Here is a 25,738-nt window from a genome sequence, read left to right on the forward strand (position 1 = left end):
AAAGCACGAAAATATTAAATGGGAAATAACGGTACCTTAATTGCACTTCTCAGGCTCAAATGTTTAGATGATATGTTGATTACCTGGAAAATAGAAAATAGAAAATTAGTCATATTGTTCATATTTTAATTACCAACTGATAAGAACATGTGGTATAAAACGTTTTTCCCTTTTAAAAACAGGGGTTTTAGCCTTCAAAACAAACAGATTTTTGATATCTGCTATTTTATTCCTGATGAAGGTACCTTCAAATAAAAAAACAATGCCAAGATTTTTGTTGAAGTGGTTTATTTTCATGAAGGTTGCCACAAAGAAACAAAGGAAAAATTCACATTAACTTTCATACTTTTGTACTATCTACCTTAAGACATAGCTAGCAGGCACTTATCTCTAATTCCACCTCAGGATGTTCTCTGTCACTACCCAGCCACAAACACCCAACAGGAAAAGGAGACCTCAGGACAGTGGGGAGATGTGAGGAGCCCACCAGACAAAATGACTGGTCACTGAGTACGCTATTTTTCCCTCAGATTGCCTCATCCTAGTAGCATCTTGCACCAAACTTTTGGAGGCCTGCATGCACGCTACCTCTCAGAATAGCAAGCCTTGTATGTACTTCAAGGATTAGAGCTGCTTCGATGGTTTGCTGAGCCATTCAGAAAATTGGAATGTAAGCTAACCACGTTTAACAAAACTCAAGCTCTGAATGGTTCCAAATGCCATGCCCAAAATTGTAATCTGAAACTAAAAAATTGTATACGGACCTATTTTCAGACAGGACAGGGACAACAGACCTAAACCAAATTGATGTAAGACGGTTCCAGAATAGAAAAAGCCACGACGTGCAAGGCAAACCTACAGTGTGGGCTGAGCATTACTTGCACCCCAGAGGCCAAATCTCAGTGGTAGGATTGACTCAGGGCGTTTGAATGGGACTTTTTCTTTGGTTGGATCTTCTACATTCTTAGTAGCTAGCTTGAAAACTGAATTGTATCATTCCTTTCTTGGCAAAATCCAGCTCTTTTTACTATGAGACCACCCATTACCATTATCTTCAGCCAATTCTGTGTGAAGCAAAGATGTTTTGCATCTTGCTGCTTTCTCTTTCATTTCAGTATTCATTAGTTATCTATGCAATAAGACTCAATTATCCAGAATATGCAAAAAGCCATGACTTGATCAATAAAACAACAAAACTTAATTCTCAGGGCTGTTAATTGACAGCACAGAGGCTATTTCCTACATTGAGTTATCCAGCTTGCCAAGCTCTTAGAGCAGAAAGTAGACACAGTTAGGTACAGCTGGTCTGCTATGCAATAACTGAAACTGTTGTTTTGTTCTTTTGTGGAATGAATGCATGGTAGGCTGGGTAGGAAGGATTTATAAAGGAGCTTGAGGCTTTTTAAGGTTGATGGAAGTTTGCAGACAGAGATGGATGCTGTGCTGACCTCAAACAAGATGTCAGAAAAGCAACTAAATGCTATTTTATTAGCCTTCAAAATAAGGAAGTAAAATGAGGTAACTTCAGTAACAGCAACATGTATGTAGGAATAGCAAACTTTTCCCCAGAACAGGTCAGACAGATCAAATCATTTCTCCCTCTAAAACACAAAACATATACACAAAAAATTAAGAACAGAACAAACATAAGAAGTAAACAATATGCAGTTTATTACAGCACATGTCTGATTGTGTTTCTATGTCTTCTAGTAGGCAAACGATGTACTGCTCACACAGGACAGGAGGACAGCTGGAGCACATGCACTGCTCTGTATGAAAGGACCGTTCTATCAGCACCATGGTTACAACCCATTCAGTATTCCACCAAAACAATTACATATTTCATCCACAGAGACCTACAGCGTTAAGGTTCCAATTAGTTCATCCAGACAATGCCCAGCCTTCCATGCATGTTGTGGAAGAATACAACAAATTGCTTTGCCACGGGAACGGTGTTTACTACTTGCCTTACTAACAGATTAATGCCTACTGTCAGCAGGTTTTATGACAAATGATTGTCATTTTGAATTTCTGTAGTGAAGATGCATCATGCTTTCTGTTGTTCATGCTGTAGAACAGTCTTCCTCATACTCATCAAGGGCTTTTAGTCTCACACATAATTTTCCAGAAGCGTAAGCTGTTTAGACAGTGATAATAGTGGATTTTATCATTAAGAAAAGGAAGATGCTTCAGCCCTGAGTTTTCTACTGTGCTGGAAGGTCACTGTGCCTGTGACACTGGCCTGGGATGTGGTGCAAGAGCAGGGATCAGTCTCCATCCATATACTATGTGACGTAGCTTGGAAGCTGCACTCACATCCCCACCATACCTGTGGTTCCAAGCAGATGAGGGATCCATCACTTATGCAGAGCATTTGGTGCCAGTGGAACTGGGCTTCTGGATTGGTTTCCTCTAAAAGCAATCTCATTCACATTCACCAAAACGACTTTAATCTGGCTCGAAACATAGTAAACACAAAGGATTGAAACATTCACTTCAAAGATATGCCAATGCTCTGAAGCCAAACATTAACTCTATTTAATCCCTGAAGAAAGGGATGGGATATGAAAAACTTTAGAAAATAACACCAGTATGGCGGAGTCAAATAAGGACGTGCTTTTTATATAATTTAGAGCTAATTCCTAGCCCGGTCTGAAAATACTATGTAGTATTGAAGTCAAACTGGGAGGCAAGAACTGGGGACCCTTCAGTTATGCAGTAAACTAAACCCAATTTCAGATCAACGACTGGACGTTCGGCCTCTTATTTCTATGCTGTTCCTTCAGTGATGCAAGAACCAACAGAAGGCATCTTGAAATTCTGCTGCCATCTTCTCTTGTAACCAGATGTGTACATTGTCATTAAATTACAGAGGAAGCACAAATTGCATGTTTGTATAATCATTTCAAATTATTTTGCTGACTAAATACATTCTGAAGGCTGTAATTCAAGACTCACTTAATTTCTACCATTGATAACTGCCTAAAAAACAAATCTTGTCATTTAATCTGAAACAAGTTTTCAGTAAATTTCAAAAATCCTCAGTTTTTTTGAGGACAATTTTCTCCCTTCTGAGTAACACGATAAAATATCTCTCCAGTAGCAGAGGAAAAAGGACAAGCTCATGAAGAGGACATATTCAGAAAACTCTGCTCTTGGAAGAACACTGATGAGCAATGCCAAAGCCACGAAGTAGTTCTGCCTAGAAGCCTACAATTATTAATTTCCTGAAGACTGATGGAATTGATCGGTAAGTACAAACACTTCCAGTATACAAATGGTAAATTATTTGCTGTAAGAAGGGTAGGGTTTCCAGCAAGGAGTTGTGTGGGAAGATGACGAAACCAAGAATAGGAACACAGATTGGGCAAGAAGGTACAAGAGTATGACTAAGCCCAGGGGTAGGAGTCAGCATCCTCGAGTGCAGCTGCACCAACAGCACACATCACTTGTGAAAAGGGATCTTACACATGGTGGAAAGAGCTGATCAAAGGCCTACTTGTCTCCTTCCCAGTCCTTACTGTCCTAGGAGGATGTTCGTCATGAGATTGCTGACCCTATAGCTCATAGCTCAGACAGGTTCTGGACATGGTGAGATCAGAGAACTTCCAGCCTCCTTGGCTACACTGAGCATGCTTCCCATTCACAACGAGCACTGTTCCCTTCCCACCACTTGAAGTTTGCCCAGTGCTGTGTGTAGCAGCTGTCTAAGCCTTGCCATTATCCAATGCCATGTAAAAAAAAAAACAACCCAGCAGCATAAACGTATCTGGGTTCTGATCTGAAGTAAGCTTTGACATTCAGAATAAAGAACAAGGGAGAGACTTAAGGCTTAAGCTGAGGATAGGGTTTCCAGTAGGTGGTTACACTTCAGCTCATGGCCTACCTGAAGGTCCTAAGCCCCTCACCTCCCAAGAACCACCACCTCTGCTGGCCTAGCCGCAGATACCCTTCGTGGAGGATGTTCCTCGTTAGCAACTTCTGAAAAGTTCAATTCATGATGTTTACTTTTTGGCCTTTGATGTAATCTCTTTGCTTCCACTTTCACTCAGCCTCTTCTCTCCTTCACTAAAATGGGTGACTGAGAAGTAGTTGTAAAAGTACGTTAAAATGAGCATGAAGAGTAATATCAAAACTATCTAAGGAATGCAAATCCATGTTTTGTGTGAGGCAAGAATCTTGAAACTCTCAGGCATCTCTGAAAATTACCATATTTATTTTAATTAGGGAAATTTTACCTACAATGGTGCTTATGGTACATATATTTCCATACTTAACACCTTAGCAATCTCCATCTCTACAATTTTTTGGTGTCTGATCTTAAATCCTTTCACTGCTAGGATACACTGAGTAAACAAAAAACAAATCACAAATGTTTAACATCTCTCAGAATACTCATAACTTGCTTTCTGCACAGACTAACAGTATGTTTTTCCCCTGCTCACAAGGGAAGGCTCTCCCCTGCTGTAAGAGATTATTCTGTTAACTTCTGTGTCTCAAAGCTTGCTGGGGACACAGATGGACTTGTTCAAGTCCAGACAAGTCCCAACCAAGAACCGTGAAAACCTTTGTCTTAAGGAGACAGATGGACAAGTCCAGGCAAGCCCTAGGCAAAGGTTGTGAAATCCTTTGTCTGGGGGAACATAGATGGACAAGGCCAGGGGCAACGAGAGCGAGATGAACTGCAGCTAAATAGCTGTGAAGTGCTCCTTTGTGTGGACCTATCTCAGGATGATGGGCCATCAGGATCAGGATCAGGTGCTCAATGACTCTTGCTCGAGGCCCATCCTTGTCACGTAGGCAGGAGAACAAGGAGGATAAAAGAGGAACTGAAAACCATGAGGATAGGTTTCTGACAACAGATTCCTCATGAAGAACAAGGTTTCTGACAATAGATTCCTCATGAAGAACGGAGGTTTCTGACAACAGACTCCTCATGAGGAAGAAGGATTCCGGAAGATTGAGGTGATTCCTGCATACTGTCGAACTCTCCTGAGCCTGCTGCCTGACCGCTGTTGCTGCTTCAAGAATTGGCTCCTCGACTTCCTCGTCTACCTGCCTGCTGCCCAAGGCCGGCCACGCTGCTGCTCCCCGTCTTCTGCTGCGTTCTGCCCGGGACCTTCAAACACCGTGCAACGGGACCGCTGCTGGATCCTGCTGGTGACTGTCCTCGCTTTATGCAACTCCTGCTTCTTTTCCATCTTTTCTATCGCCCTCCTTCCCTTCCCCGTCTCCCTGATTAGGTCTTAGTAATAAACTGGATGCAACAACATATGAACCGTTGTTTCTTAATCTCACACTGGGTATACAGATATTAAAGAACCTCATCTCCCTCCTATAAATTGGAGCGAGACACCTGCTTAAAGCTCATGCTGAATTCAGGTTTCTCTCCTGGTTTTCACAACACATCCTTTGGAGAGACCAGCCTCACCCAACACAGAACACAAGGTTTTGAGAAAGGAACTTGAAGACTTCAAGGGTCACAAAGGATAAATGCGTGAAGTCCTATGGTGCAGCACTGATAGCACTGAACTCTGATCTGTCTGGCTGCAGATTTCTAAGACTATTCCTCCCACAGAGAAGTTTTTTGTGTAGTCAGCTTCTGGGTTGCATGAAGTTGTGTTCCCTTTTCCAAAGAGAACCAACATCACTAAGCAGCTTTGGAGCAGGGAAGCAGATTTGCTTGGCACGCTAACATTTCTTCTTCTCTCCTGTAGAAAAAAATGCTCGATTCTGCCAGAAGAATTTGTGTAAATTAAAGTTTCCATCAAGGTGAGCACAAATGTAGTGATATTTTTCTCACAATAGAACTCTATTCTCACTCACTATACAACTGAACTTCCAAGGTGGAAGTGGAGAATTTCAACTCAGCTCTCCTTACAGAAATGTTGTCCAACACCTGTGAGTAACTACAAGTTGAAGTTCTGGTCAGACACTTGTCTTTCCCTGCAACCCTCTCCCCTTCACAAAGACAATCCATCTGCAGACAGAGTCCTACAAACTCTCAGTGTTAGAAAGTTGGCTCTGGGGCAAGCTAGTCAGTGTGACATCTCTGAGCCCAGCATCTTTGTACTAAAATCAGATGTTAATAGAACAGGCAGTAAAACCAGACATTGAATTTCTCGCCTTTTTTGAAACTTCATGTAGGTGAGCTTGTAGTCCAAACAACAGATCGCACAGGTTCACACCTCAACCTGTAGATCGTGAAAGCCCTGCTGGGATTGTGTGAATCATTGTAGAAATATGACTAAAGAGAAGACAGTTCCCAGAAGACATTAGAAAAGCACACAGAAATGTATGATGCTTCTTAGAAACATAAAGCACAGGTGACTAAAGCACACATACACACAGTTTATCAAGAGTTTATCGTCCCTTTGATTTCTCTCTGTCGAACATCACTCATTCTCATAGAAAAATCTATACTAGAGCTCCCTCTCTCTGGGTTTCTCCTGTTATGCTGACAAGAGCTTTCTTCCACTTTATGTGTTCCCAAGAATTCCTTTCCAAGTCTCTGGTCATATTGCACCAGGATTCACCGAAGGAGCATCCTGCGCTCACCCAGCAGCTTACCATTTCCTCTTTCGCATTATGTGTCTGCAGTGTCGTGGCAAAAGAAATCAGTTGAAATCTTGCTGGCAAAATGAATGAAGTGCCAGTGTCACTTCAAACCAGAAGCAGAGAAGCATTAGTATTATCTCTGTCTTTACTTTTGCCCTCAGTTTACTCACTGGGGATGCTACCTGCCTTTGGAAAGTGTTCTTTGCTGAGTATTGCTGGATACAGCATTCAACTAAGACAACATGGGAACAGTGCCTTGCTCCTTTCTCCTCATTAAGGACTAAGAGATCTTACTCCATTCAGAGGATGTCTTAATGCTGGAAACAGATGGGTCATCCAAAACACAGGATGGTCCCACTGGAAGTAAGGAGAAGTACAGGCAGTACCTTTTACTATTATTTGGCTTTCTCAGGTTGGAAAGGCTTTAACTCAATACCAACTTCTTTATTAACGCATAAAACATGGTGCCAGTCTCTTCCAATAAAATGCTCAAAAGGAGAGCAGATGGAGAGAAACTCTGGGAGTGGATGATGTACAGTCCCAGGCATAATCCCTCACTCGGACTTGGTGCTCTCCACCAGACAAGCAGGAGTTCCTGAACTGGGATGATGGGATCGGTATGACACAACTGTACTGAGCTTTGTACCAGTGGCTGCTCTTCCACGCTTGTGCATACTCAGCACTGAGCTCTCCCCCCCACTCACAGGAATGTTCTTGAGCAGTATACTCTTGAGCAAGAGTTCTCTCAGTTTTTTATCCCCTTTTCCCATTTCAGGCTGTGTTTGACATGTTCAATATTACCCCTATTTACATGGATTTATTCAAGAAGACCCTCAGCCATGTAAACAGACCTAAGGCTCCAAATAAACTAATTCTTAGTTCCATCTTCCCCATTATCTCTTCATCCACAAATAAATATAATTAATAACAAAATAATCAACTCACACCCTTTACTGTTCACAACAACACACCCATCTGCAAAATCCCCAGCATCTGAAAGCAAGTGAGTATCTACAAGCCCAAAGATGTTGAGGATCACAAACATACAAGTGTACGTGGATGGATTCGATGCCAGATCGGAAACAGTTCAGAAACATGTCTATACTGCATAGTGCCATTGGCCCCGCAATTTTGCGTTTTGGTACCATGTCTTTTCTATTTCTCAGGGTAACGTGCAACGGGGAATGAATGCCTGCAGGTCTCCCTGTATTTGTGGAGGAACCAACCCAGCCAATCACTTAAGCGTGCAGTTTCTTACACAGCCAGACATCCCTGAGAACAAGAACAGGATCTGAGATGCAGCATTAATACATCACAGCCACATCAAGGCTTAGCAATGCGTGAGTTCTCTGGATTTGTATTCAAATGTGTCAAAAAAACTGTCAAAAACAGAAGAGGTCTCAAGATGACATTCAGTTTTACTTTTAGATTTTCTCCCTGTAGATTACAAGGCTGAGTTGAGAGGCTTGGCTTCACCACGCAGTTTAGAATATCTGGCTACAAATTTGTTTTTCTCATCAAAGGAGGCTTCTCTGCCCCATTTCCACTTTTGCAATTATATTATGTAAATATTAATTTCTGCAGTCAAACTTGTTTTAAAGACAGTTTACATAAGAAGCTTTTCAGTCAATACATTGGCACTGTCGTTTTAAAATATTTATGTGCCTTGTTTACGTTACTTTGTTAATTTTATTGTAATTTAGTACTAATTAATAGCTCCATGGTTATAAAGTGTTTAATCGGTTATAACTCTTAATTATGCCATGGCACTCCTTAATAAAACAATACACTATTGGGATTAAATCAAACTAATTGAATTAATCTGTTATCCTCTTTTACGGGTAATTTGGTGCATGGATAAAAGCAGTCACGGAACTGTTTTCATGGCAAGCAGCCCAAAATGACTTTGCATGCACTCTTTTCTTTACCTTGAGAAGAGAAGAAGCACCCCTGATTTCAAAGGGCATCTATAGGTTAGCAGAGGACCGTAAGTCTCTCCAGACCAGCCAGAAGGCAGGGCAATTTGGGAACGGAGAGCACTGCCCCCGAACAGTTGAGGCAGACAGGCAGCTTCCCAGCCCCGCTCACTGCCCCCCACTCTCACCCCACTAAATCACCTGCAGTTCCCTGTTCACCCCCTATGAGGCCCAAGGCAAGGAGACCATCCCCAGCCCAGCTCCCCTCACACACGGCCATCCCACCAGTCGCCCTTCCTGCCACTTCCTTCAGTCCTATTAGCTGTGCAGAGCCGTTTACTCTCTGATTGGAATTGCTTAGCACTTGTCACAACTAAATTCAGGTTTCATTATTTCAGATAATTTCTGCATGTGTCAACACCACTTAAAATCACCGTCTTGTCCTTACTGAGGTGCTCTTGAATCTTGCTGAGGCCGGTACCATCCACGCCTTTGCAACTCCACTCTTTATTATACCACACAACTGAATGGAGGAAGAAATTGAACTTGACGGCCTCCTGTCTAGCATTTGTCACATGCTTGTGACAGGCTTAGAAACATTCCCGAGGGACAGCATGCAGATAAGGTAATAGTTCTGCACTCAGCCATAACCACATTACTGGTGAGCTACCCTACACTGCATTTCCCATATGTGTGCAGGAGAAGAGCAGGCAGAAATGTTTTAAAAGAGCAACTTAGCTTGAAGCAAACAGCAGTTCTCCCTCTGTCCCCACCCACTAGGCGACACACAGAAAAGGAATGTACCTTTTGTGCAATTACTGTCTGCTACGTGTTCTAAAGTTAGGCACCCAAATACAGATGCCAGGTGTCCCCAGTCAGTCCTCTGTCACCTCCTGCCACCCATCAGCCTCTAGCACAGGTCCTGCTAACAGCTCAGTCCGCTCTGGCAGGTTCTGCAGATGCTGTAGAGTGAGCTTCATTAGCATGGTGACTTGAATGAGAATCATCCCTCATTATCTTAGCTCTATCTATTCCTCCTTGCACTCTTGAATTATTCTCCTTAAAATGCTGAAGAAACTCTGACCATGTGTCCAACGCCTCTCTTGATGAGTAAAAGCATGCATTTAATTAAATATTTGTAGGATATATTATTCAATGCTTCATTTCTTTCCAGAATGAGTACCATGCATTTTACTCTTCCTTCAGAGCAAAACTTGATTTAAAAATACCATAAGACAGATCATTTACCCCATCCTAAAGGCTAGCTTGTCTCTTCTAACTCTGATCTGCTATGCTGGAGGCTGCACCACAGCACTGGGACATGCTGGCACTGACAGTGCACAACTGCCATGGGTGTGGAACAAAACAAGTTAGGAAGAGTTCAGCTATCAGGCTAAGAAAAGGGTTCTGAGATGGCTGAACTGGTACAGCTTCCCAGCACTACCTCACATATTCGGTTAATAATTGGTAGGTGACACCTCTGCCCTAAGCTTCACTTAAAATTGTTCCACCTCCACAAGATACTTGCAGAGATGAAGTTTCACACCTAAACACAACCATGTGTGTCCTATTTGTCCCTTACTTAGTTTTGCAGACCACAGGGCTTTAGCACAGTGATGCTTTTAGAAAATTCACACACACAAATTCTGAAAAATGAAAGGCTGAAAACCAAGTTTGGGGCTGGAACTACTCAGAGGTCTCTCTGTCACACAAGCAGCCTGGAAAGATGCTATCAAAGAAGACCAAGTGATGTAATCATACAAAATTTGCACCAGTTTGCACAGGTGTTCTTTGCACTTCACATGCATCTTTCTGAACACAGGATTGGAAGGCCACAAAGAGGTCAGCCTTCTCTTCCCCAGGCTGAATAAGGCCAGCTCCTTCAGCCTGTCTTCATGGGAGAGATGGTCCAGCCCTTAACACATTCAGCCTCATGAGGTGGTTTCAGATTCACTCCACTGTTACAGTGGGAAGGATTTTGCTTTCCTGACTCCCACTTAGAAGTTGAGGGACATGAGAAGCCTGACTGACATGAAAATGGAGACAAAGAACTCCCTAAGCACCTCAGTCCAAGGCCAGCTCTCTTTTCATTTATCAGAGGGAATACACACTCCTTTGCCTCCCTCTTTTGTCAAACATAGCTAAAGAACCCATTCTTGCTGTTTTTTACATCCCTTGCCAAGTTTAATTCCATCTGTACCTTGACTTCCCTGACTCCATCCCTGCACATCCAGACAGCATCCCCATATTCTTCCCACGCACCCAAATAGGACCAGTCATTCATCATTAATCTGTATCACAGCAATCTTTCCAAAACATTTCAGAACTTGCCATCACCATGGACAGCTATTTAATTATGGGATGTGCAGCACAGATTGCATGGTATTGTACCTGACGTGTTTGGTACAAAAGTAGTCATTTTTCCAACAAAAACTCCTGTGTAAAAGTAAATAAAATAAAAAAAATTAAAACTAAAAAAAAAAAAAAAAAAAAAAAAAAAAAAAAAAAAAAAAAAAAAAAATTAAATTAAATAGTAGGCTTTTCAAGCTTCAAATGTCTGCTTGTGTAGCACCTGAACAACGGTTCTGCCACCACAGCAATGGGAGCCAGGAAGAGGCCTCATGTACCTTAAAAGCAAGAGAAAAGCAGAATAAAGGAGAATAAAATGAAGCAAGAGCATTTAGTGTTTTCTTTCTACAACAGTGTTGTTTTGGTAATGTATTTAGACCTCTCATATGAACACAAGCACCCAGACACATTCTGATATCTGTGATCTGCCACACTGCCTTCCAGAGACAGTTAAATGATGTCTGTCAGGACATCATCATACAGTGCAAACTTCAGTGACAAGATGGACTTCACACAACTGCAGATAGAGACGATGGCTCTCTCTGCTAACCCCCGGTTGAACACTAAATTATTCACCACTGAAGACATTTTTGCTCTGGTTCTCTGGTAATGGCCAAGAGGCACTGCACACTAACAAGCTATTTTACAGCTTGTAAGTTTAATCCACTTGTACTTTCCTCTCTCCATTTCTAGCAGGTCAGCAGCTGCCTGTGCCTGTAATGCATCAGTCTGAGCTGCCGCCCAACTAGCTCAACAACTGCAGCACAAAATACGTATGTATATGGAGGTATATAAATATATAAATATATATATATATATCTTGCATTCCATAACCATCACCCAAGAGGATTTTTATTCATCATTTTTGCTTAAAGCACAGCAAATAAAGAAGGTGACATCTCAGAGAGCCCCGCCTGGGACAGAGCTACTGATGGCATCAGAAGAGACCCAACATCTACCAGGCAGTGTTTAGAAAAAGAGCGAATTGATCTTGTTATATCAACTTTGAAACTACCTTCTGTAGCATCCAGAGAGAGCTTGCCCTTCAGGCAGGTTTTTACAGGCTCTCACAGCTTTACTTTGATTGCTGTTGTAGGCGAAATATATAGCTTTAGTTCGAAGGGATTATCTGTTATCCTACCCTTTGGGAGAACCTCATACTGTGACAAAGACTTTGCTCTGCTGAATCTCTTAAATTCCACAAAACTAACAAAAGTACAGCACTCCTTGCTTTTCCTTTTTTCTTCTTCTTATTTTCTGATGTCCCTTCAGCCTCTCAAGGGCCAGACAATCATTGGATGGTATTTAAAATCCTTGTATATGAATCTTGATTTACTGTTAAACTGGAATTTGGTGACATTTTAAGGTTTGTAATCAGAATTGTCTGGTGTCACAGGCATCTCTGCTGTAGCTTAGGGAAAGAGAAGAGCCAGAAAGCACTAGCTCATGGCCCTGAAAATAAACAACATTCTGCGCTTCGGGTTCAATTGATATTGGTATACTCTTTCAAGCCTTGCTCACAAGTATCACCCGTTGGGGTCAAGAGAACCATTTAATCCCTCTCTGTGGTTTCCTGTACTCTATCCTGCCTCTGAAAAGTCTTCACCAGCAGCAGCTGCCTCCTGAGAAGTAGCATCCTGCTAATGAAACGCCAGCAGCCTGTCTGGACACAGAGCATATGCATCAGAGCTCAATATAGAGAAGAAGCAGGGAGCAAACCCCCAGGGCTTATACTGAGCCTCGTGCCAGTACCCAATCTTCTTACACCCCTAAAGTCTGGAGGCACAAATGAAAAACTGGGGCATTTCCACCCTAAGCTCAGCTCAGCTCAAATAACCTGGGAATACTTGAGTTGTTCAGAGTGCAGCTGGTGATTTGGGCCACTGAACTTCAGAGAGGGGGAAAGTAAGAAAGTGAACACAGGCCCTATGGGACTTGTTTCTGCAGCTAAGGATCAGCACTAGCTGCCATCAACAGTCTCCACTGGATTTCAAGTCAAGGATGACTGAAGATCTCAAGGTCATAATACTGAAGGCTATATTAAAGAAATGGCTAAGAATGAAAAGAAGGAAACTCTTCTTGTCCTACTTCAGCTCACTTGGGTTCAAATATAAATAGGGAGACAGGAGGCTATATCCCTGCCTACAAGAACACACTGCGACGCATGAGAATTTGAGCATTCTCTACCACTTCTTCCCTTCTACCAGCAGCCCTTCCATGGGGGAAAGGCATGTATAGCATTCCTTGACAGAAGAGGATTTCTTCTCACCCTCTCAGCAGTGACACTGCACCAGCAAACAGCCATATGCGCTCACAAGAACTATATGGAGTTTTTTTTGTCAAAGGAAGTGACATTGTGTGAATTCTACATTGCGTGGTTCTTTATGAACACAGTCTGAAAATGCAGTGCTGACAAGGGGCTATAGAAACTGATTGAATGTTTAAGTAGTGAGGTGGAGAGAAACAGCCCAAATAGAATCACTTTGGTAAGAATACCAGTGTGTTACAGTATTGGTAAGAATACCCTTGTTATAACCAAGTTAAGAAGGGCACGCTGCAAGCATGGAGCTTGTGCGCTCTTTACTAAGCACCCAAAAATCCCATTTCAGCACACACTGGCATGATCCACAGACGTCTCCTTTGGCACAGTGACTCCCTCTAAACATCAGATCAGGCCAAGAGAATACCAAACATAAACGTTGAATCAGAAGGGCTTCCACATAAACAGAAAGAACTTACACCTGTGTTGGCACCGTCTCATTATGGTGAAGAGAGGAATTAGGGAAGTTATCCACTGACTTTAGAAGACAAGGATTCTTTTTTGTTCCACCCCCTAAAGATAAATACTACATTTTTTTCCTGCTCCTTGTCTTACATTCTACAGAGCTAGTTTTACAAAATAAATGTTTTTTTGTTTGTTTGTTTCAAGGCCTTTTCACATTTTTTATTAGTTTCCTATATTTGAATATTGAGCAGAGAAGCAACATAAACTGGTAGGCAAAACAAGTCTGTAGGCTGCTTGTCCCTTTGCCAATGAAAAATGGGGGTGAATCCAGCCAGATATTAAGTCTTCTTATAGCAATTCACCATTTCCTTGAGGATTCACAGTACTTGTGTGGAAGCCACATTTTCTAAAAACAGTTAATTTCTTCCTCTTGTTATGGTTTTGCTGAGTATGTCAACTAGGTGTTTTATTCTTCCAACAGGATGCTAAGAAAGACAGAGACACTCTTCAGCAGAGTCTGACAGGACAAGGGAAAACGGTTTCAAGACAGAACAGGGGAGATATAGACTGGATATAAGGAAGAAGCTTTTCACAATAAAGGTGGTTAGGCACTGGCACTGAGTGCACACAGAGGTGTTAGATACACCATCCTCAGGGAAATACCCAAGGTCAGGGCTCAGAGCTCCTGATGCAGCTGTAGGTGTCCCTGTTCATTGCAAAGGAGTTGGACCAGATGACCTTTAAGGGTCCCTGCCAACTCAAACAACCCCAAGATTCTAAAAAGTAAGATTTTTGCCCTGCTACTAGGTAATCAGGAAGATCAACCATTTTTCCCATTGACCGTGCTGGGCACCATATGAAGGCTTCTGAATGTCCAGTTGTGAACCTCTTACTGACACTATCAACGCCTTCAAAATATGAACACATGGATAGACATCAATCTTGCAATTCACCTACAAGAAGAGAAACCTACCTCAATGTATGGCAAGCGACAGAAGTACAAGAAAATCATTAGGCATATCTCCCATCCTTCCTTTCTCATCATTCACTGCAGAATTTCATTTGGAAAAGGATCTCCATTCATTGTTAATATGCATATTATAAATAAATAGAAAAAGCAAGACATAAAATAGAAAAAGCAAGACAACATCTAAGGAAGGAAATGACAAGTCCCAGTGGATAAAAGGGTGAACAAGAGGAATTTTAATGAGAAGACTACATGAGAACATTTGATTTTTTAAAAATGAGAATGAATATAAATTTGAAGCATAATAAAAACTGATTGCTTGTTTGAGTAAGAAGGAAAAACAATCAAAGAAACCAATCATGTAGAAAACAATCCTATCCAGTGGTAATTATACCACTATTCCGAACAGTTAGGCAATATGTGAGACTCTGGGCAAGCCAGATTTTTGTCTCGATATTGTTTGCTCTCACCCCAAAATATCACTGCTGCTCCAGTCAAACCATTGACTCACTTACGTGTGTGTCTCTGAATTATTTCAGGAAAAGCTTGCTTGATAAAGTATGAAAATGTGTGACCACCGTGAGTTAGAGGGAATTAACATGGAGGCTGCACTTTTTACCTTTCCTCTATCTGGATTCAGAACATGTTCAAACAGAATGCTGGTTTTGTTTTTCCAAGTTTTTTTTTCCTATGTAGCAAGTGGATGTTCACTAAGGCTTATTTTTATACTAATTCCATGGCTTTCATGCACCCTCCTTTAATTGATCTCATTTGTGTGCAATGCAATGCCTGTTATCTATGAGAAACGCAATTTCTTCTTATGCCACAGTGGGGGAAACTAGTTTATGATCCAATTGTGCTAACTTATTTTCTTACAATGAATTCCGTATTGTTAGCAAACACAGTGCTCTTTAGTACTTGAAATGTAAATAATATCCAGTTTAAATAAAATATTTTCCCATATTTATCTTTCAAAAAGATCCTCTGATACCATCCCTATTTAAATTCTAAGAAGTGAGCATTCTAAGAAGTGACCCTTTTGTAGAACTTTTACCTAACAAAACTAATCATGAAATTAAATGCGGAGAAAAGTACTCATTAGCTGAATCAGAGATTATTTCCAGGAAGAAAGCCTCAATGCTGGCAATAGAAATGCTAAGTTTCCCCTTGTTAAATCACTCACTGTGTGTGTGAGCAGGCTTGCAGAACTCATTCTCCTTTGCAGGATAAGCAAAGTGGCCAAGGACAGCTCTGCTGTGAAGTCCCATCCCACCCCTTTCCTTTCCCCCATTGTTTCCCTTCCCCTTTCCTCTCACCAAATCACAGCCCAACTCTAAGCCTTTGCTAGAGGCAAGGAATAATTAATTTAAGGCTGCCGACATTTTATTTTTCACAAACATCTGAGTGTCATTTTTAATCATATAAACCAAAAATAATATTCATTTACTTCTGGATGATTTCACTGCTCTCATTCCAGACACCACAGCTCAATTTGCTCCCATCAGTAAGCAGGAAATGCATAGTTTCCTATTTGCTCGGTCCCTGCGACAGGCCCACCAGGACATCAGCGTCCCAGGTCCCTGCAGCTCCTAGACAGGCAACGTCTCAGTGCTGCTCTCCCAGCTCATCTCCCCAGCCCCAAACTCCCCCCAGCACAAGCTCACTGTGGGGTTTTTCTTCTCTTTAATTCATCCTGCATTGAAATTGGGAGCACAGCATCCACTGGCATACCTCCGGGATTCTTGCACTGCCTATTAGTTTTATAACTAATGAATACATTATAGATGTGAAGTTACAGAAGCTGCTTCTCCTTGCTAATTCAGAGGGAAAAATACCCATTTATTTTTCAGTGGTGTGGAATACCCATTACACCATGCAAAAGGAATTTTTTCAAGTGCTCAAAACTGACGTGAAAGAATGACAGGTTCTGGCTTTTCAGCATCGCCAGAAGACAGCAATGTGATCTTTCTTCTATCTCCCTGCAAGATGCCAGAACGAGCAATCTGAAATCACATTAATTAATGGTTTTAATTTAACCATGAAAAATACAACTTCATTAATATACTGAGCTGGAAAAAGAGATGGGTTCATACGTAAAATCATATGAGGTGTGATTGCATACTACGATTATTAAAATATACAAATCAATTCTAACTATAAAATCATCACTGAGAACAATTATGAGCCTAAGCAAATACATCATTTCAGTCTCGTATCATGAAAGCTGTTATGTTAATCTGTGCTTCTTTATTAAGTTACTTTTAAAAAGCTGAACTAAGAAAATCACACTAAAAAAAAATGTCAGTTTTTTTCCTTTTTAAACACGAACCTAAAACATCCATAACATATTGCACAATATTGTATGCATACATCTTAACTTGAGGCCATCACCTCTCATCCTATCACTGTTACCTGGAGCACAGGCTGACTCCCACCTCGCCATCACCTCCTTTCAGGGAGCTGTAGAGAGTGATGAGGTCTCCCCTGAGCCTCCTCTTCCAAAAACTGTAATTCACGATTGGTTTTACTGCTTTAAACTTCTCACTCCTAACACTTGCCTTCCAACCTTCAGCATAAGGCCTGGCAGTGTTCCAAGTGTTCGTACATACAGACTAGGTAGCATTTATGCTACAGAAGCAGTTGGATTTCGCACATTCCTTCAGATAATGAGCCAGACTGAAACAGTTTCCACCCAGCATCTGACTGCTGTTAGTTTGCAAGGAGGAGACGAAGAGCTCTGTCCTAGCAGAGGGGAAGAGACAAGCCTGCATCAAACTACAGCTTCCAAGTACTCTCCTGCACAAACAGCATCAGCTCTGAAATGAGAAAAATTGCCATGCAAATTACACTGGCTATCAGGACATGTTCTTGACAAAGGTGTAACATTCTGATGCATAAATACTTTTTTAAAATAAAATAAAATAAAATAAAATCATTATTCTGCAGTAGTGTGAACCTGGCAGTTTAAATTATTTTTCAGTCTAAAAAGCTTTGACATTGGTATAACACAAACGACAACGCTGTTGTAAACTTCCAAATGCAATTTCATACGGCTCTTCCTCTGAACAATAACACAGCATTAGATTTAATGCCACTGACTGCTACTGATGCAGCTTATGTGGGAGAATATTAGGAAGATATATGAAGGACAAAAACACCTCACAGTCAGGCAAACCTAGCACAGATTTACACGCCTGGTGGCCGCTCTCTGTTAACTTCCACGTGGCTCTGTGCAGAACAGGCAGCACCTCCTGCCTAGAGCGGTCTCAGCCAGGCACCAGCCCCTGTCCCAGGCACCAGTGAGCCTCCTGCTGAGGCTCTCACACCCAGGTGGGCACTGCTGTGCCACCGTGTGCACCCTGGCCTGCATCTCTTGCAAGAGGAGGAACCACTTTCAGTAGAACTTCTACCTGCATTTGCAAGAAGACTCATATTTGAAAGGTACAACCAATTAACTGTTACAATTTGAGGAAATCAGAGAAATGTCCATGCTTGTCCATCTTGGACAAGCAAGAGTCTCCTCCAACCTACAAGACAGACCTGATCCTTACTGCCCCTATGTTTTCCAGCTGATCAGCAGCAGCGCATCTCTACAGAACTCCAAAGCACTTCCCCATGGACTTAACATGTTTTGTGCGATAAAGTCTCACCTCTCGTCCAAGATTAACACTCTATGATGAGAGCCTGCTGCTGGCTGTAAATGCTCGTGCATTAAATACCATAGAAGAGGAAAGAGGTGCTACTCCAGCTCACCTCTGCCATGTTTCATGTAAAAGGAAATAATTATAAAGCAGGAGTGATTCTGCCAAGACTGGAAACAAGAAATCTCAGCTAACAGAATCACAGAATGGACAGGGTTGGAAGGGACCTCAAGGATCATGAATCTCCAGCCCCACTGCCACAGGCAGGGCCACCAACCTCTCCATTTAATACCAGACCAGGCTGCCCAGGGCCCCATCCAACCTGGCCTTAAACTCCTTCAGGGATGGACGGGGCATCCACAGCCTCTCTGGGCAGCTGTTCCAGCATCTCACCACTCTCACAGTAATGAACTAAGCTAACCAGTTAGGTTATATACAGCCATCAGAGGGAAGATTTCAGAAGAGTACCCCATGGGAGTTAAAGAGGAAGACAAACAACTTGATGATTACCATGGTAATTCTATGAATGGAAGAGCCAAACAGGCTCCCTCTGCTCCACTTGCAGGCTTCCTTTGAAACCATTTTTCTCACCCTCGGGTGCTGGAGCAGCACTCAGTGCTGAACCTGCACATATAATGATATCTGTTCTGCTGCCTGGAAGCAGACAGAGGTCAGACATTAACCGCATATATCCTTAACACCAATGATATCAAATACATCGTGGTGCCCAGGGCTGACCTCAATCTAATTCTCGGCAGCAGCCTGAGAGTGAAAATAAAACTATCTGCACCTATCTACTCCCAGGTTCCCTGGAATTCCTTTTGCACTTATTCAAGGCTTGGTGTCCCCTGTGCATGCAAGAATCTTTACCAATCAAAGCCAAAACAATATATAAAAACAGTGATAAAAATAGGAAAAAGATAAAAGGTAAAGAAACAAGATCCAAAATGAGTACAGCAGCTACTTCTGAAGGTCTTGGACAGATAAATTTACAGACATTTGTTTTCTCTAAGGTACGTTATAAAACTCCATTTCAATGGTTTCTCATCTGTGTCAAAGATTTGTACAGAAGAAGCATCATGAGATAAGGATACATCATCATTGCGAAAATTAAACCTCTATCCCAAATCACGGTGATGTTGTTCATTTTCCTCTGCAGAAAGGAACCCGTAACTCACTCTAAGTGGCTGACTCCTAGAAGGGAGACACCATAAAATTTTCAATATCCTGCAGGGCAAACGTCTGCATGGCAAGACAGTGTAGAATTACAAGCCTTTAGCAACCTTCCCAGTGACAATGTTTAATTACCTGCCACACAGCTACAGCAGCCCCGACTGTAAAAGGGCAATGACCCACCCACCGAACTTCAACTGGACAGAGGTCAGCTAAGATCTTTGCAAAGATGAGAAGGGCAAGCTTCTTTAAACAGCACATGTTCTAGAGCCTGCAAAAGACTTAAATGTGCTTATTAGAACGTAACGGAACGTAATTAGAACATATGCAACCGGCTTCCAACCAGTTGATACATTCAACCACTCTGCCTTTAACAATTTCAGGTTTGGACAGGTGCTATTATGAGGTGTTAATTCAGGGAGGATGAATGCATATGCACGAAAAGCCCAACAGTAGACCAGTATTTCACAGCTGGCTTCTAATACTGTAAAGCTGGGAGGTAATTACTTTCAGAAGATGGTGCCTCGGATGGTAATTTTGTTCACTCGCTTTCAGCATTACTCCTTTATAGCAATGCACTAACTTTGCCCATTATGAGAGCTCTCAGCACAGACCCTTGGTGCCTGGGAGGATCCAGTGTGCCAGTGCTGAGCCTCCTTTGGCCCTTGGTATTCCCAGCCTTATGCTGGCTGATGGCTCGAAGAGTGAGTGCAGTAGCTGCTAGTTACGCCCAATGATGCAATGAAAAGGGTGCCTACATACATACACTCCTAACTCTCCTTTAGTTCCCCTCCCTGTTTTTTTTCATGCTCCCAGGTAGTCGCAATCAGCTTTACAAAAGGTTTTATATTACCACAGAGCACAAAACAAGTTGAACATTTTTCCTGTTTTCACAGCAAGGATTGAGGATTGTTCTCCACAACTGAGAATCAGCTGAATTCTTCTCTTACGTGTTTCAAAGTTGAAAATGTAGATAATTAGAACTAAAGGCATGCGCTCATGGGGCATTTTCATTAATGCAGATGTTGGTGACTTCACACAAAAAGTCTTCATTAAGTTGTATCTATCATGTTAGTCGATACTTGCACTGCAATTTATGAATTTGTATTCATGTAGCCATGATATAAAACAAGATTACACGAATGTAGAAAAGACATTTTACCTCTCAGCACTTCATTTCCACAGCATTACCAATACCCTAAGTAGCAAGTAAACCTGATGTTCAGTAATTCCAGGCTTTCAAAGACTTTGGGAACAATTATGTAAATATACAGTGACTTATACAACTGAATTTCTTCAAATGCATATTCACAACTCTACACCCACCTCCACAGCCTCAAGACTTCCGATAGTGTCCTTGACCACATAGACAAAATCTCCCAGAAGCCACACTGCACTACATGCAAGAAGAGACTGCTGACTGCAGGATTCTATTATCAGCTCTCCATTAAAGAACTTGGAAAATAACATGGTAACTGCCAGATAATGCCATGCTGTCACACTCTTTTTTAACCTGGCTGTAAGCATGTGCTGCTGGACACCAGCATTATGTCCTAGAGTGTCTTGCCACCTCCTTCACTGCAGCAGCACTGACATACTTGTGGATTGGAACAGGAATTGCTAGGGCATTACAACAACTTCTGTGAACCTCTGCAGAGGATTGAAAGAAGCTATAAAATGAAGACCGACACAGATACATTATCTTTGTGCTCCTTCTGTGCCTGGGCACATTATGAATTTTGCTGGTAGAAGGCAGTTAGATGACAAACAGTGAACTGCCATGGCAAAGTGCCTCTCTGACAGGCACAGCCCTGCACGCCTGCACAGCTTGAGGAAGGGGCTGAGAGCCCATCACGACTTCCTTGCTGCACGGTGGTTCAGGCAGGCATGTTTCTCATAAAGCACACCTGATTCTGCTCATCCAGGGGACCCCGAGGATATGGAGCCAGTAGTCTTTACCACGTGGTTCAAAAGCCAGCGGCAAATTGCTTCCACCTTTAAATCAACCTGGATTATATGTCTTAGGGAAGCACAGAAATTTGGCACTGTTTCTTCCCAAGGTAGGATTTGTTAGTAATCTGTTATCTGCATCTAGAAAGAGGCTGAAATCTTTAACACACGCTTTGGGAGAAGAAGAGCCACCACTGCAGTTCCCTTTGCTCTCTGACTCATTCTTCACACTGCAGCACAGTAAGTCAGGATCTCCAAAGTATGCCCACCCAGACCTGCTGACATCACAGTAGCAATAAAACATTACTATATTCCACTTTAAAAAGTGATTATACACTAGCCTAGAACTACGGCTGTGAAAAATAATCAAGTGTAACAGTATTCTTGATATTCCTTTTTCTTACTCTTGGAATTGAATTCCCATTCAACCTCTAGTGTAGCAAATACTGAACACCGAAAGAAATCAAATGAAATTTTCCAGGTTATCACAGTACGTGCCATTGTTTGCATAGATTATATAGTGGTGGCTATTCTACTTCTAAGACTTTTTGAGCTCAGAGAAACCATCACCAAAAAGAGTAAATAAGAAGTCTCTCGCCACCATCAATCTTGGTCTTATTTAACAATATTAGCAGCACGCATTAAAACTTCTACACCATATGAAAGAAATGGCAAATAGGCACCAGCTGACCTGCAGTGTTTTAGGGTCATATTTTCAATATCATTTAACACAGATTCACATCCTCTTTTTAAATGTATCAGTGATCATTATGAAAGCAAGCTTGATTTTATACATTATCAATGTCTGATGACAGAACATGCTGTCCACTAACTAATTGCCACAAAGTTATTACATATTCTCCAAAATTAAGATATATTTCAAGATAACAATATGACAGTATACAAAACCACTGTGGAAGTCCAAGGCACCAGTGAATACCATTAATGTAGAGACAGCCTACTCACAGCGAATACAACTTCTAACTTCTTACATGTTATACTGCTGAAAAATATATGGCACAGAAGTATTTGCTGAATGCTGTAATGAAAGAGGTACAGGACTAAATAATAGTGGTTCTACCAAAGGACTATTTGCTCCTTTTTTTTGTAAGATCAGCTTGACTGGCTCTCCAGCTCTTTTTCTGAAGGGCCAGCTAGAAGCTGCCATCTTACAATTCACAAAGACAGCTGGCTTTGCTGTGGCACTGGTGTAAAACAGCATCTTTCTAAAACTTGGATGCACTTCGTGATTATTCAAATCTTAGCTATGACTTTAAGTTCTGAAAACCCTGCTCTGCAACATCAAGACTGGCACCTCAGTGACACACACATAAAGGGAAATATTGCTACACGTACCAGAACGTGTAACAGCTAACTGTGTCTAAAAGAAATGAAAGAAGAGATGCCATTAAAAAAAAACAAAAACATGGCTTCTCTGGTCGTGGACTGGAAAGGTAACATGCTGCAGACTACTGCTGAGGTCAGGATGCTCAATGCAGGTCTGTGACATGAAAGCACACTTTGTAGGCCTCAGAGCTGGCTGCTCACATCTTCCGGCACTGCTGTGACTACATGAATTGGTAGAAGGAAGTGTTGTAAAATACCCCACGCCTCCATTGACAAACCAGGGTAGGGAAGCAACCCCAGACCTCACTGCAGATGCATGCCATGAAGAGGAGGTTATTTCTTCTGGTTCCAAATTCTTCTAGTTCCAAGTATAAACCATCAGCTGAAGCATCTCATTTCCTGTCTGGCCTGACACATAACTCACAGAGCATGCTAAAGTATAGAAACTCAACTTTTTTGTAGAATTTGCTGGTGACTTAACGTAAGTTCCTTAGCTTAATTTTGTAGCATTTGTTTGGGCCTTCTGATAATCAACAAGTGACTGACAAATATTAAAAAAAAACCTTCCTGTAGGTTAGTGGACATGTGTTTCTCACCATCCTATTAAAAACCACTCCAAACTTGCCCATCTGTTTTGTTACCCATATGCATTTGATACTTGGGCAAGCACAGGAGTTAAAGATAGTGACCATACTGTACTTCCGAACATGTATCTATATTTTAACAGTGGTGCCTGTAAAGTGAGACAGTGTCTTTTAAATGAACATTTCAGCAGGTGACAATCTCCCTTCTGAATGATCATAATTTCACAGTGCCAAAGAGCTTTCTGAATTTGATTGGCTTTTGAATTCTGACATTTTCCGCACAACTGTTAAATTGCAACTACCCTAGCTGCTACGTAATGTGCTTAAAATTACACTCCTCAGCAGAAGTCATACCAAACCATCTTATTATGTGTCATCACCATAGTCAGTATGTCATTCCTAGCTCTATAAATGTCCTCTGTGAGATCAGAAATAAGTTGGTCACATTCCTCAGAACAATTACTTCTTGACAGCCAAAGTGAGAAACAAAACATATTTAACATTTTGTAGACTACTCAAATCTACACCCAGCACAAAATGATCACTAGCATTGCTGAGTTTTCACCCTAGATGTTTTGTTATTTTCAATTTTACATTTTCTTCAGCAAGTACAACACGTTTACACAACCTTCGTTTCAGCTCCATCAGCTGCTGTCCTTGAAAAATATTATTCTTCTTAAGTGCTAAACCTGGAGGCCAATGGCACCTCCCAGTTCCCAGGTACTCAGGCTGCACAACTGTATTCAATCTTCCCTATCTAGTTCCCTTCAGGTGAAAAATCAAGAGCATGCAGGGAGCTACGGGACACTCAATGAGACTCTCTAAGCTACAGCATTGAAGGACCAGGAATATGAGGCACATCACGAAGCTCTGACATCATGTCTTACCACCAGCAAGCATTCCATGTCTGAACAAAGTCTGCTATCTTAATCTTTCTCTCTAACAGCAATATAGAGTGAATTTTTGCATTTTGTCCTTCTTATCTGCTTCAGTGGTCTTTCCAAAGAGAAAATATTCTCATCTACAACATTCTACATGCCTGTCTCCACACATTTATGAAGTGCTCCAGAGGAGATGTGGTCCATGGCTGTCTGCCCCCCACTCCTCTTTTCCACTCCTGTGTCCAATCCCCTCAGCCCCAGAGCTCCAACACTGAAGAACAGCTTTCTGCTGCTGTGCTGATAGGAGTTGAGAAGGTTTGAAAAGAAAGAATAGGGAAAGGATGAGCTTTTCTTGCAACAACAGTGGTTTCTGTGGCAACCCATTTATCTTCCCCCTCTGTCAGCCAAGCACTTCAAGAAATATTCCCATGCTCCATTAAACCAGATAGAATCTGCCTGGAATTGACCCACTAATGCAAAGAAATGATATTATTATAAAAGGTACAATTTGTTACAGGATTGCATGCAAGCCCGCAAACTGTCCAATACAAGAAGAGTTATCTCCCAGCTAAACAGCTGTGTCCACTTGTTGAGTGGGATCCAGTGAGACTATGGAACAGCAAACACAGCAGAACTAAGTGCCATCAGAAGACACCAACAGCTCACAGTGTGCCCATGCATGCTGTGACACCAGGGGCACATTGTATGGATGCATGCACTCTCTGTTTCTCCTGGGCTTCTCCAGCAAAGGGTATCTGCCTCTCTCCTTTCACTATATAAGGCAATTGACCAAAGGTCCCACTTCATCCTTAGAATGCTAAAGGAATACCAGAATAAAATCTTTCTGTGCTTAGCACTGGACATCAACAGAACATTACAGATGAGATCCCCATAACCCAAATACATTTGAAGAATTTCTAACGCTTGTGTCCAGCCACGCCTGTTAGGGTGTTAAGCAGTCTCCAATCCCATCCTGCTTTTGTCTCTGTTTACATTTTCATTGTTCTTCTCACAGCATGGAAATGAGACCAAAGCGAAGCTGGGTATGCTGCAGCTTGGTGCTGTATGAAATGATGGCTCAAAGAGTGAACAGAGCAATAATGGAAAGGAAATCAACAACTGAAACACTTCACAAGTATTTCACTATTAAGTAGTGTGAATATAAACACTAGTTTATATAAACACTAGTTTGCATTCACTCAAATGGTTTTGCTTTAACGAGAACAGAGGGCAATGTTGTGAGCTAAGCAACACTACAAACTTTAATTCGGTTATTCACGAAACTTTCAAATTAAATTACTGTAACGTGGGAAGGAGACAAATCGAGAGAAGTTTCTCAAGAAAATAAAGACAAAAAAAACATGCACACAAAAGACCAAATCTTTACATCATTGGTCCAGCTCTATAGAAATACAAACATCATTTAGACACAAACAGCATGGTTAGCAAAGCTTTTGTGAGGCAGTAAATTATCTTAACCTCTCAAACTGTAATTTACAAACTGCCCTTAATGTAGTTTAAACTCTTAACTCTGAGTAAGTTGCAACCAACAATAACTACACTGTCAGGACATCTTGCTTTTTAAAATAAAATAAAATAAAATAAAATAAAATAAAATAAAATAAAATAAAATAAAATAAAATAAAA

Source organism: Lagopus leucura, unplaced genomic scaffold (genome assembly GCF_019238085.1).
Source record: "Lagopus leucura isolate 7727_CA_CO unplaced genomic scaffold, USGS_WTPT01 Super-Scaffold_739, whole genome shotgun sequence".
Lineage (NCBI taxonomy): Eukaryota > Metazoa > Chordata > Aves > Galliformes > Phasianidae > Lagopus > Lagopus leucura.